Source organism: Arachis ipaensis, chromosome B2, assembly GCF_059453495.1.
Source record: "Arachis ipaensis isolate K30076 ecotype BB chromosome B2, ASM5945349v1, whole genome shotgun sequence".
NCBI lineage: Eukaryota > Viridiplantae > Streptophyta > Magnoliopsida > Fabales > Fabaceae > Arachis > Arachis ipaensis.
The window spans coordinates 46,865,082-46,875,559 of record NC_142437.1 but is presented as its reverse complement, the minus strand read 5'-3'; positions in this window follow the sequence as shown (position 1 = coordinate 46,875,559).

The following is a 10,478-nucleotide window of genomic DNA, read 5'->3' as shown; positions in this document are numbered from 1 at the left end:
CAGTGAATTTTTCTGAGTTGGAAAATATATTCCTTTCGAAAATATTTTTGTAAAAGTGCGTACTGGTGCTTAAGCTGGCAGTACCAGCTCTAGACTGTCAAGTACCGCGTATTTTGGAAAATAATATTTTAAAAATTGATTTATTATTTTGAAAGGAGAAAAATATTTTAGAATCGAAAACCGAACACTAATCTTAAAGGTTTTGGACCAAAGTGGGCCAAACGTGCTAAAAATGCTAACGGGTTGGACCGGACCCAAACCGGACCCAAGTCCCAACATATATAAGTGAGTTTAATGAGCTTTCAGCTCATTTTTCACCTCCAAAAGAGAGGGAGGCGCGGATTTGAGAGAGATGAGAGAAGAAAGGGGTGACACTATTCATCACCATCTTCCAGAAGCCATAACTTGAGCTACGGAGCTCCGATTGACGAGCCGTTTGCAGCCACGCGAAGCTCTTGATGAGCTCTTTCTTTCTACCTAATAAAATCTGGTAAGAAATTTCACTTCATATACCAGTTTTATGCCCTAAGTTTCTGCACATTTTTGGGTTGGGGTTTTGAGTAAGTTTTGTGGTTTTGCTTGTTTAGGTGATCACTAGTAGCGGGTAATTGTTGAAAATTATCCCAATCCTCTTTGGAAAAGGTAAAGTGCTCATAAAACCTTGTGGTGTTATATGTTGTGGTTTCTAGATTTTGATTTTGGTTCTATATGTGTTGTTAGTTTGAGCCTTGGTGTTTGTTGGAGTTGGTCGAGGCTTTGGATCGAGTTTGGAGGTTTCGTTTTGGTGTTTGGAGCATTTGAGAAATGGCCAAGTTATGGTTTCAGTTTCCTTTGTGTAATATGTAGTGTTTTTGGACACTTAGGCTAGTTGACCCTAAGATAGGATTGAATGTTGTTGGCGTATGAATAATTATATGTGAATTGATGTTAATTTTTGGTGTTATTGAATTGTTGTGGTTGATGATGATTGTTGGAAAATGTTGATTTTGGGTGAGTATTATGATGATGATGATGGTAAGTGATGGATCAATGTATGAGAATTTATTGATGTGAAATATTATTGTGAAATGATGAATTTATTGGATATTGAGAGTGGTTGGTGTTGTTGATGATTGATAATGAGTTGTGGGAATGTTATTGGTGTTGATGAGCTTTATGATGGATTTGGTTAATGGTGGATAGGGTTTGATAATGATTATTGCAATTTATGAGGAATTATTTTGGTAGTTGAGGTTGTTGTTGGTTGATTGTGATTATGAGTGTGGATTTATGATTTTGTAGGAAATTATGGATTTGGTAGTGAGATATGGCATAATGGTTGAGTAATTTAGGTGTGAAACTGAGGAGGATGATATGAAATGGTAAGATATTGTATGTAGTAGTGGTTTACGATGGTTGAACATGGTTAGGTTTGGTTTTGAATTGAGAGATGGTTAAATTTGAGGATTTGAGGTTTGGGTAAAAATGGATTTTTAGTGAACTTTAATTGATCATAACTTTCGCCTTGGTTTTCAACATTTGTTGGATTTGGATTAGAATTAAAGATTATTGAAAACCCTTCGATTTGATATAAAGTTTCCAAAATTTGGAATTTTGTAGAGAAAGTTATGATCATTCAAAGTTGGTGTTGAAAATCTGAAATTCTGCAAGGTTGCAGAATTTCAGGATTTCTGATATGTGCTCACGCACAGCCTTGTGCGCACATACAACCCTGCAAAAATGTTAATCTGTGTGGACGCACAGACCTATGCGTATGCACAAGCAGGGAAGGGCGTGCTGTTTGCAGCGTTAGCATAGCTTGTGCGCGTGCACATCAACGAAGAATTACGACCTGTGCGTACGCACAGCCCTGTGCGCACGCACAAGCCGGGAAGGATCAGTACTTGTGCGTACGCACACCTTTGTGCGTACGCACACTTTGAAAATCTTCCTGGGCGTGTGCAGGCACACCCCTGTGCGATCGCACACGCCCTGTTTCTCAAATTTTATTTTGTTTTCAACTATTCTACCTTCCCGACAAGGTTGTAAGCTTCTTTAACACCATTTTAAGGCTTTTGGGCCTACTTTTGAGTATGGAAATATGGGAAAGGTCCTAGGGATTTAAGTTGGGTTTTCCTTTGAAAAGTTAGCAAATAGAGGTTTAGGTTTCTGGTGTATTGCAGATGAGTTAGTTGAGAGGGAAGGAAGAGTGGTGCATATGGTGATTGTTGACAATGAATTAGGAAATTGATGAACTAATGAGCTCGGAATGGAAGTGATGAATTGATGATGGTTATGATGAGTTGAAGACTCAAAGAGGAATGATGATCTTGTTGAATAATGAGAGTGTGCCAGGCACTATATCCTTGGGTTAAGCATGATAGTGTGCAGGGTATTATGTCCCTGGGATTGAATTATGATTGATAATCTTTTCTGCTGCAAGAGTGTGCCAAGCACCATATCCTTGGGTTATGCATGCAAGTGTGCCCGGCACTATATCCGTGGGTGAATAGCGTGTGCCCAACACTATATCCGTGGGTCAATAGAGTGTGCCCGACACTATATTCGTGGGTGCGGCAGAAAAGCGACATCCGAAAGGATGTGTCGGGTTGGCATTTATGGACCGACAAGTGATATCACGAGCCAATAGTATAGGCATTTATCATGTGCATTTTCTATCTGTTTGTATTCTTTGCCGACTTGTAATTGTATGCCTAAATGAATAACATGCCTATTTGCTAACTTGAACTACTTGCTTTATATGCTCCTACTTGTGTTTTACTTGGTTGCATTAATTGTGATTGTCTGGTGCTGAGGAGGTTAGGTAGGCGGTGGTGATGGAATCTCACAGAGGTTAGGTTGGCGAGGGCTGTGGGATACAGCGGTGTGATTAGTTTTAGTTAGAATTCCCCTAAGTTTAGTGATAAACCCCAATTTTGTGGTTTATCTTGTGCTTAATTTGGTGGATTTTATCAACTTTTCTCAAATTTATTCAATGAAATAGCATGGTTTTGCAATTCTCCCTTGATTTGTGCTTAAATGTGAAAGCATGATTTTTAGGCCTTAAAATAGCTAAATTCAATTCAATTTAATTCCATTCGATGCCTTGATATGTTTGTTGAGTGATTTCAGGTTCATAAGCCAAGTATTGGATGGAAGAAGTGAGGAGAAAAGCATGCAAAGTGGGAGAACTCATGAAGAAATGAAGGAACCGTAAAGCTGTCAAGCCTGACCTCTTTGCACTCAATCGACCATAACTTGAGCCACAGAGGTCCAAATGAGGCGGTTCTAGTTGAGTTGGAAAGCTAACATCTGGGGCTTCGAAATAATATAAAATGTGCCATAGTTGTTTCGCGTTCAGGGGCGCGCACGTGCACTGTACGCGTGTGCGCCGATGCTGCTCGTGGCCCACTAAAGGTGAAATCGCTGGGGGCGATTTTTGAAGCACTTTGGGCCCAACTCAACTCATTTCTGATGCTATTTCATGCAGAATTCAAGCTTGTGCAAGAGGGGAGCAATTGTTTATAGTGTAGCATCATGTAGGTTAGTTTCTAGAGAGAGAAGCTCCCTCTTCTCTCTAGAATTAGGGTTCTTAGGATATTTCCATCTTAGATCTAGATCAATTCTCATGTTCTCATCTTGTTTCTTTCATAATTTCATGTTTCTTCTACTCTATTCTTCTTAGTTCTCTTGTCAATTTTACTTTTATATCTGTTATATGTTTATGAATGCTCATGTTGGATTTTGTTTATATTGAATGAAATTTAATGTTTGATGTTCTTTTAATTGATGATTTGAGTTGTTGATTTACTTTCTTATAATTGGTAGTTGGTAGATTTATTATTCTTGCATTTTTACTATGCTTTCCTTTTATGCCTTCCAAGTGTTTGACAAAATGCTTGGTTGGGCTTTAGAGTAGATTTTGAGCATTCTTATCTTGGGAAGAGTAATTGGCAATCTTGAGTCATTAATACCCAATTTAGATTGGTGACCGAGAGTTGTTAGTTAATATCATTTTCAATGACGCTAATCTCTTACTAATTGAATTAGTGAGTTGATTAAGATTTTTGATTTGAGATTAACTAGTCTTGTTTGACTTTCTCTAATGGAAGATAACTTACACCTTCTTCCAACATTGGGGATGAAGAAATAAGATAAATTCTTGTTAAGTATTGTTATGATTAATGACTACGATAGAAAGCCTATGATCTCAAATCTTGCCACGAATGTCTCTGTTCATTAATTGCTTTCTTTAATTTCTCTCTTTACCTTCTTGTCATTTACTTTCTTGCTAGTTACCAAATCAAACCCCCTTACATCTTCATAGCCAATAATTGATCACTTCAATGCAATTTCTTTTGAGACAACCCGGAGTTTAAATACTTCGGTTATAAATTCATTGGGGTTTGTACTTGTGACAAAACCAAATTTTTGATTGGGAGGATTGTTTGTTGGTGTAGAACTATACTTGCAACGAGAATTTATTCATTTGAGGAAATTTTATACCATCAAAGAAACCGCTCATCAAAATGGCACCGTTGCCGGGGAATTGCAATGGTGTTTTGTTGTTGGCTATTGTATATATGTTAATATGCTTCTTTGCTAGTTTTTTCTTGTTTTAGGAGTTAGTTTTTATTAGTTCTTACTAGTTTTGTTTTTATTTTCTCTTGCTATTATGAATTCTCACCACTTTGGCTATGAGTTTCGTTCAAATTATGTTGTAGAAAATGGGAGCTACAATGAGGATGTGCATCAAGGATGGAACAATCAAATATGGGAGGAGCCTCAAGGAATTGATCAACCTTCTTGGAAACAACAACCTCCGGATTCTTATGGGTATAATCCTAATCCTAATGCATATCAATCTAATGGATGTAGTGACCCTTATTGTGATTGTCAACAACCACCACTATATGCCTATGAACCACCTCCTCAACATAATTTTGCACCACCTTACTCACAAGCCCCTTTTCACCAAACACCTCCATATGACCCCAACCCATATCCACCATACCAACCACCTTATGAACCATATGAACCATATGAAGAACCACCCCAATTCTACCACCAATACCCTCAAGAACCACCACCTCCATATTATCACCAAGATGAATCACCTCCCATGTATGATAACTTTCAACCACATAATGAATTTCCCTTTCCACCACAACCCTCCATGGAAGAACACCCATATCCATCCATCCAAGAGCCAATGGATCGTCTCAAGGAAGCAATGGACCAACTTCAAGCAATAATCCGTTAAAAGAAGCAAGAGGAAGCCCAAAAGAGACACGAAACTATCGAGGCTAACCTTGCCAAAATTAAACCCAGCTTGGACTCATGGGACTCATGCAACAAGCAAAGCACCTCCACGGATGAATGTAAGAAATCAACGGAAGAGTGGAGTATGAAGGAGATTTTAGAATCTCAACATGAGGACAATGAGATGGGGTATGTCTTGCAACAAGTGGAGGAGGAAGAGATTATTGAAGAAGGAGAAGTGGTTGAAGAGTTAGAGGAAGTTGAACAGGAGGTGGATTTCAAACTTAAGAGCACTTCCACACCAAGTGACATTGTTGATGATTTTGTGGAATTTGTTGAACCTTCTTCCAATGAGCTTGAATTTGGTGTTAAGGAGGATAATGCGCAACCTCCTAAGAATATAATGAATGATGAAGAATTGGAAAAAGATGGGCAAATAACAATTCTTCCTCTTGGAGATGAGCCCACACCAACACATGATCCTTTGGTATTTGAGGAATCTTCTCCTCTTGAAATTGAGGTGGATGTTGAGACATGTTCCACATTACCTCCAAGTTGTAATATGTAGAATGGAGAAGAGCTAGAAGAGGTTGGTGAGGATGTAATTGGACATGAAGAGTCTTGTCAAGAGGTGAAGGTGGAAGAAGCTTGCCAAGAGGTGGAGGTATTCAAAGAAGAGCACAAGGGAATGGAACTTAGAAGACCATTGGAGACGTCCCTTCCTAAGTCACCATCCAACATAACATTCAAGTGGGTAAAATTCTTATCTATAATCTTTACTTTCCCACTTGAATATGGTTTGATTAAGAGCAAAAGAGAATTTATTAGTGGGTGGAAATGCCAATCAAGGTTCCTTATGGTTGGAAACTCAAAGTCTAAGTGCAATGGTTGGTATAGTTCTCAACGAAAGGGGTCTAGGAAGATGCTTTGGTGTTTACTTGAGAATTCGGATCACTTCTCACCCAATTGGAATTGTGATGATCAACTTGAAGATGGGTGTAGAAACAAGATTTGGGATCCAGGAATATATGAAGACCAATTTTGGAAGCCCTTAGCTTGTGTGGAACTTCATCAAAGCATGGTGCCATTGATCTTGAATTTTGGAGCTTACTTGAAGTTCAAGCATTGGTGGAGGTTTCAAGATGAGTACAAGCATAAGCCACTATAACAAGGAGCCTTCCAAATGTCCAACTTGAGGACTTAAACTAAAAGTGCTAGGTGGGAGACACCCCACCATGGTAAACTCTTTCCACTCTCTTTTAGATTTGGTTAATAAGTAATTAGAGTTGCCATTGTTAGGTAGTTTTCTTCTTTGCATACTCTTGTTTTAATATCTTGGTTATTTCTTAGTTTGTTTTGATTAGTTTAGTTATTGTTGAATTACGTTTTGCTTATAGTATAAGTTTTGTTTTTAGTATATTTGAAAATTTTTCAAAAACCAAAAAGATTTTTTTGTTAAATTTGATTTTTGATTGTTTTAGAATGCTTGCAGATTAGGAGAGTACCCTATTTTTGTTCAAAGCATGTAAAAAAAATCCGTGCATGCGCGTGCGTGCTGTGCACGTGCGTCGGTGGTGCATCTCACACTCTTGGTACAAAACCAGAGAGTTGTGCCAAAGTTGTGCCTACTCTGTGCCCACGACCTAACGCGCGAGCGTACGTGACGCGTCCGCATCGGTCGCCAACTTCATCAAGCACGCGTACGCATACTGTGCGTGTCCGCGTCGCTTGTCCCTTATGCCAATCTGCGCATCGGCGCGTGGGCGTACTGTGCGCGTCCGCGCTGGTAAAAAAAAGAGTTTTTTTTCTCATCTTCCATTTTCTTTTGTCCATTGCATTCGCATACTTTTATTCTTTGCATTTTTATTTTATTTTTATAGCCTGTTTTTACTTTTTTTTTTCGAGTTTCTTATTTTAATAATGGTGTTGAATGCTCTTACTCAATTGTTGAGAATCTCTTGGTTAATCTTGGTGCTTCTTGACTTATTTGGTATTGTTGGGTGATGAAACTTTTAAATCAATGCTTAATCTTGTATGACTCTTATATTCCTTGTGCATTGATATGAACTTGCATGTCTTTCATGACCCACTCTTTCTAGTTGAACTTGATGCTTTTGAGTGCTCTTCATACTTTGACTTTACTCTTGCATCAAGTATTAGTTGATATGCCCTTTGCCTATATTGCTTTCTCACTACATGCGTAGCTAACATGTAGTGAGAACCTTACTCTTATTTGGAATTAGCCCCCGCCTATGTTCTATTTGCTTTAATGTCTTTGTTATAGGATTAATTTTCTTTCCTTTTCTTTCCTTTTAGGTTGGTCACCAAGAAGGAAAGGAATGGAAAAACTTTTAAATGGGGCAACAAACAAATTCATCCGCACAACCTTTTGAAGGAGGTCATCAATTGCAGCAACCCGCCCACCTTGATCTCCTTTGCATGCACCGAGGACGGTGCAAATTTCTAAGTGTGGGGAGGTCGTCCGACCGACCTCCATGGGTAACAACTTCCTTTTTCAACACCAATTTTTAATTTTTGTCTTTGTTGGATTAGTTTTTGCATTGCATGATAGATTGAATGTTAGTTAGAATTTGTACATATTTTTAGCACTTCCTTTTTATGTTAGGACTACTTGGTTAGGGTGATGATTTCTTTTCCAAGAAACTGTTTTTAGGGCACCCTACTAATTTGGAAAAAAAATTTTGTGTTGAACTTTCTTGAAGAATTTATTTTGGAACATGGTTTTTGAGCTAAGAACACAAGCATGTAAGTTTTGAGCCTAATTGTGTGGTTACATCATATAACCACTTATTTTCATTCTTGTGTGCATTATTCTCTTTCTATGATTGTAATATTTGATTTGTTTGATTCTTTATGTCCATTATTCCATGTATACATGCATTTATATGATTGAGGCCATCATTTCATTTAGCTCATTTACCCAAATAGCCTACCTTTCATCAACTATTGTTAGCTAACTTTGAGCCTATTTAATCCCTTTTGTTCTTAATTCTAGCAGATCATTACCCTTAAGTGAAAAACAATAAATGTCCTTGATTTGGATCTTTGATTAGCTTAGGCTAGTGAGGGTATGTATCATTTGGGTATGGGAAACTTGGGACATTGGTTGAGGTAAAAGTGTATTTTGTATTTTTGATTGAAAATTTTGGGAATTGGGTACATATTCATGCACTATATGTAAAACCACATGTATTGATACGCTTGTATATACTTTAAGGAAAAAATGATAAGAAAAAAAAAATATATATATATATATGAAGAAATAAAAAAAAGAGAAAAAAGAAATAAAAAGGGGACAAAAATGCCCCAAGGTAAAGTTCAATAAAAATCAATGCATATGGAATGTGAATTAAAAAGAATCCATGAGTATGTGAAAAAGTGGGAATCATGGGTAGCTAGGTTGTGTATTAGAATTGTATAGGTTGTTATATCTGTTTGGTGAGAGCTTAGGCTAATCAAAGATTCAAATTTCAAGCTCACTTGACCATATGCATCCTTACCTTTACCCTAGCCCCATTACAACCTATGAATAAGTCCTCATGATGAATGTATGCATGCATTGAATAATTATTGATTGTTAGATGAAAAACAAATCTTGGAAAGCATGAGTAGAAGAGAATTGAGTGATCAACCCTATACACTTGAGCGACTAGAGCGGATACATTTTTGGTGAGGGTTCGATGCTCAATTCCTTGTTCCCGGCTTTCATGAGCCTTCTTCTTGCAAGTCTATTTGAACTTTATTTTGATATTTGAATTGGTAGGATTCATGAATCATCATATGATCTTAGCCCAACTTGTTCATACATGCTCTTGGAGATTGATTTGCTTTTGACCAAGTAGATAGAATCATCTTGCATTTAGTTGCATGCATGTAAATAGGAGCATATAGTTTATTTGCATTGAATAAATGTTCATACCCTTTTCTTGTCCTTCTTTATTCTTAGCATGAGGACATGCTTGGTTTAAGTATGGGGAGATTTGATAAACCCCAATTTTATGGTTTATCTTGTGCTTAATTTGGGGGATTTTATCAACTTTTCCCACATTTATTCAATAAAATAGCATGGTTTTGCAATTCTCCCTTGATTTGTGCTTAAATGTGAAAAACATGCTTTTTAGGCCTTAAAATAGCTAAATTCAATTCACTTTAATTCCATTTAATGCCTTGATATGTTTGTTGAGTGATTTCAGGTTCATAGGGCAAGTATTGGATGGAAGAAGTGAGGAGAAAAGCATGCAAAGTGTGAGAACTCATGAAAAAATGAAGGAACCGTAAAGTTGTCAAGCCTGACCTCTTTTCACTCAAACGACCATAACTTGAGCTACAGAGGTTCAAATGAAGCGGTTCCAGTTGTGTTGGAAAGCTAACATCCAGGACTTCGAAATGATATAAAATTTTCTATAGTTTCTTTGCGTTTAGGGGCGCACATGGGCACTGTACACATGCGTGCCAATGCTGCTCGTGGCCCACTAAAGGTGAAATCGCTGGGGGCGATTTCTGAAGCACTTTGGGCCCAACCCAACTCATTTCTGATGCTATTTCATGCAGAATTCAAGCTTGGGCAAGATGGAGCAATTGTTTGTAGTATAGCATCATGTAGTTTAGTTTCTAGAGAGAGAATCTCCCTCTTCTCTCTAGAATTAGGGTTCTTAGGATATTTCCATCTTAGATCTAGATCAATTCTCATGTTCTCATCCTGTTTCCTTAATAATTTCATGTTTCTACTACTCTATTCTTCTTAGTTCTCTCATCAATTTTACTTTTATATCTCTTTTATGTTTATGAATGCTCATGTTGGATTTTGTTTACATTGAATGAAATTTAATGTTTGATGTTCTTTTAATTGATGATTTGAGTTGTTGATTTACTTTCTTGCAATTGGTAGTTAGTAGATTTATTATTCTTGCATTTTTACTATGCTTTCCTTTTATGCCTTCCAAGTGTTTGACAAAATTCTTGGTTGGGCTTTAGAGTAGATTTTGAGCAATCTTGGCTTGGGAAGAGTAATTGGGCAATCTTGAGTCATTAATACCCAATTTAGATTGGTGATCTAGAGTTCTTACTTAATATCATTTTCAATGACGCTAATCTTTTGCTAATTCAATTAGTGAGTTGATTAGAATTTTTGATTTGATATTAACTAGTCTTGTTTGACTTTCTCTAATTGAAGATAACTTACACCTTCTTTCAACATTGGGGATGACGAAATAAGA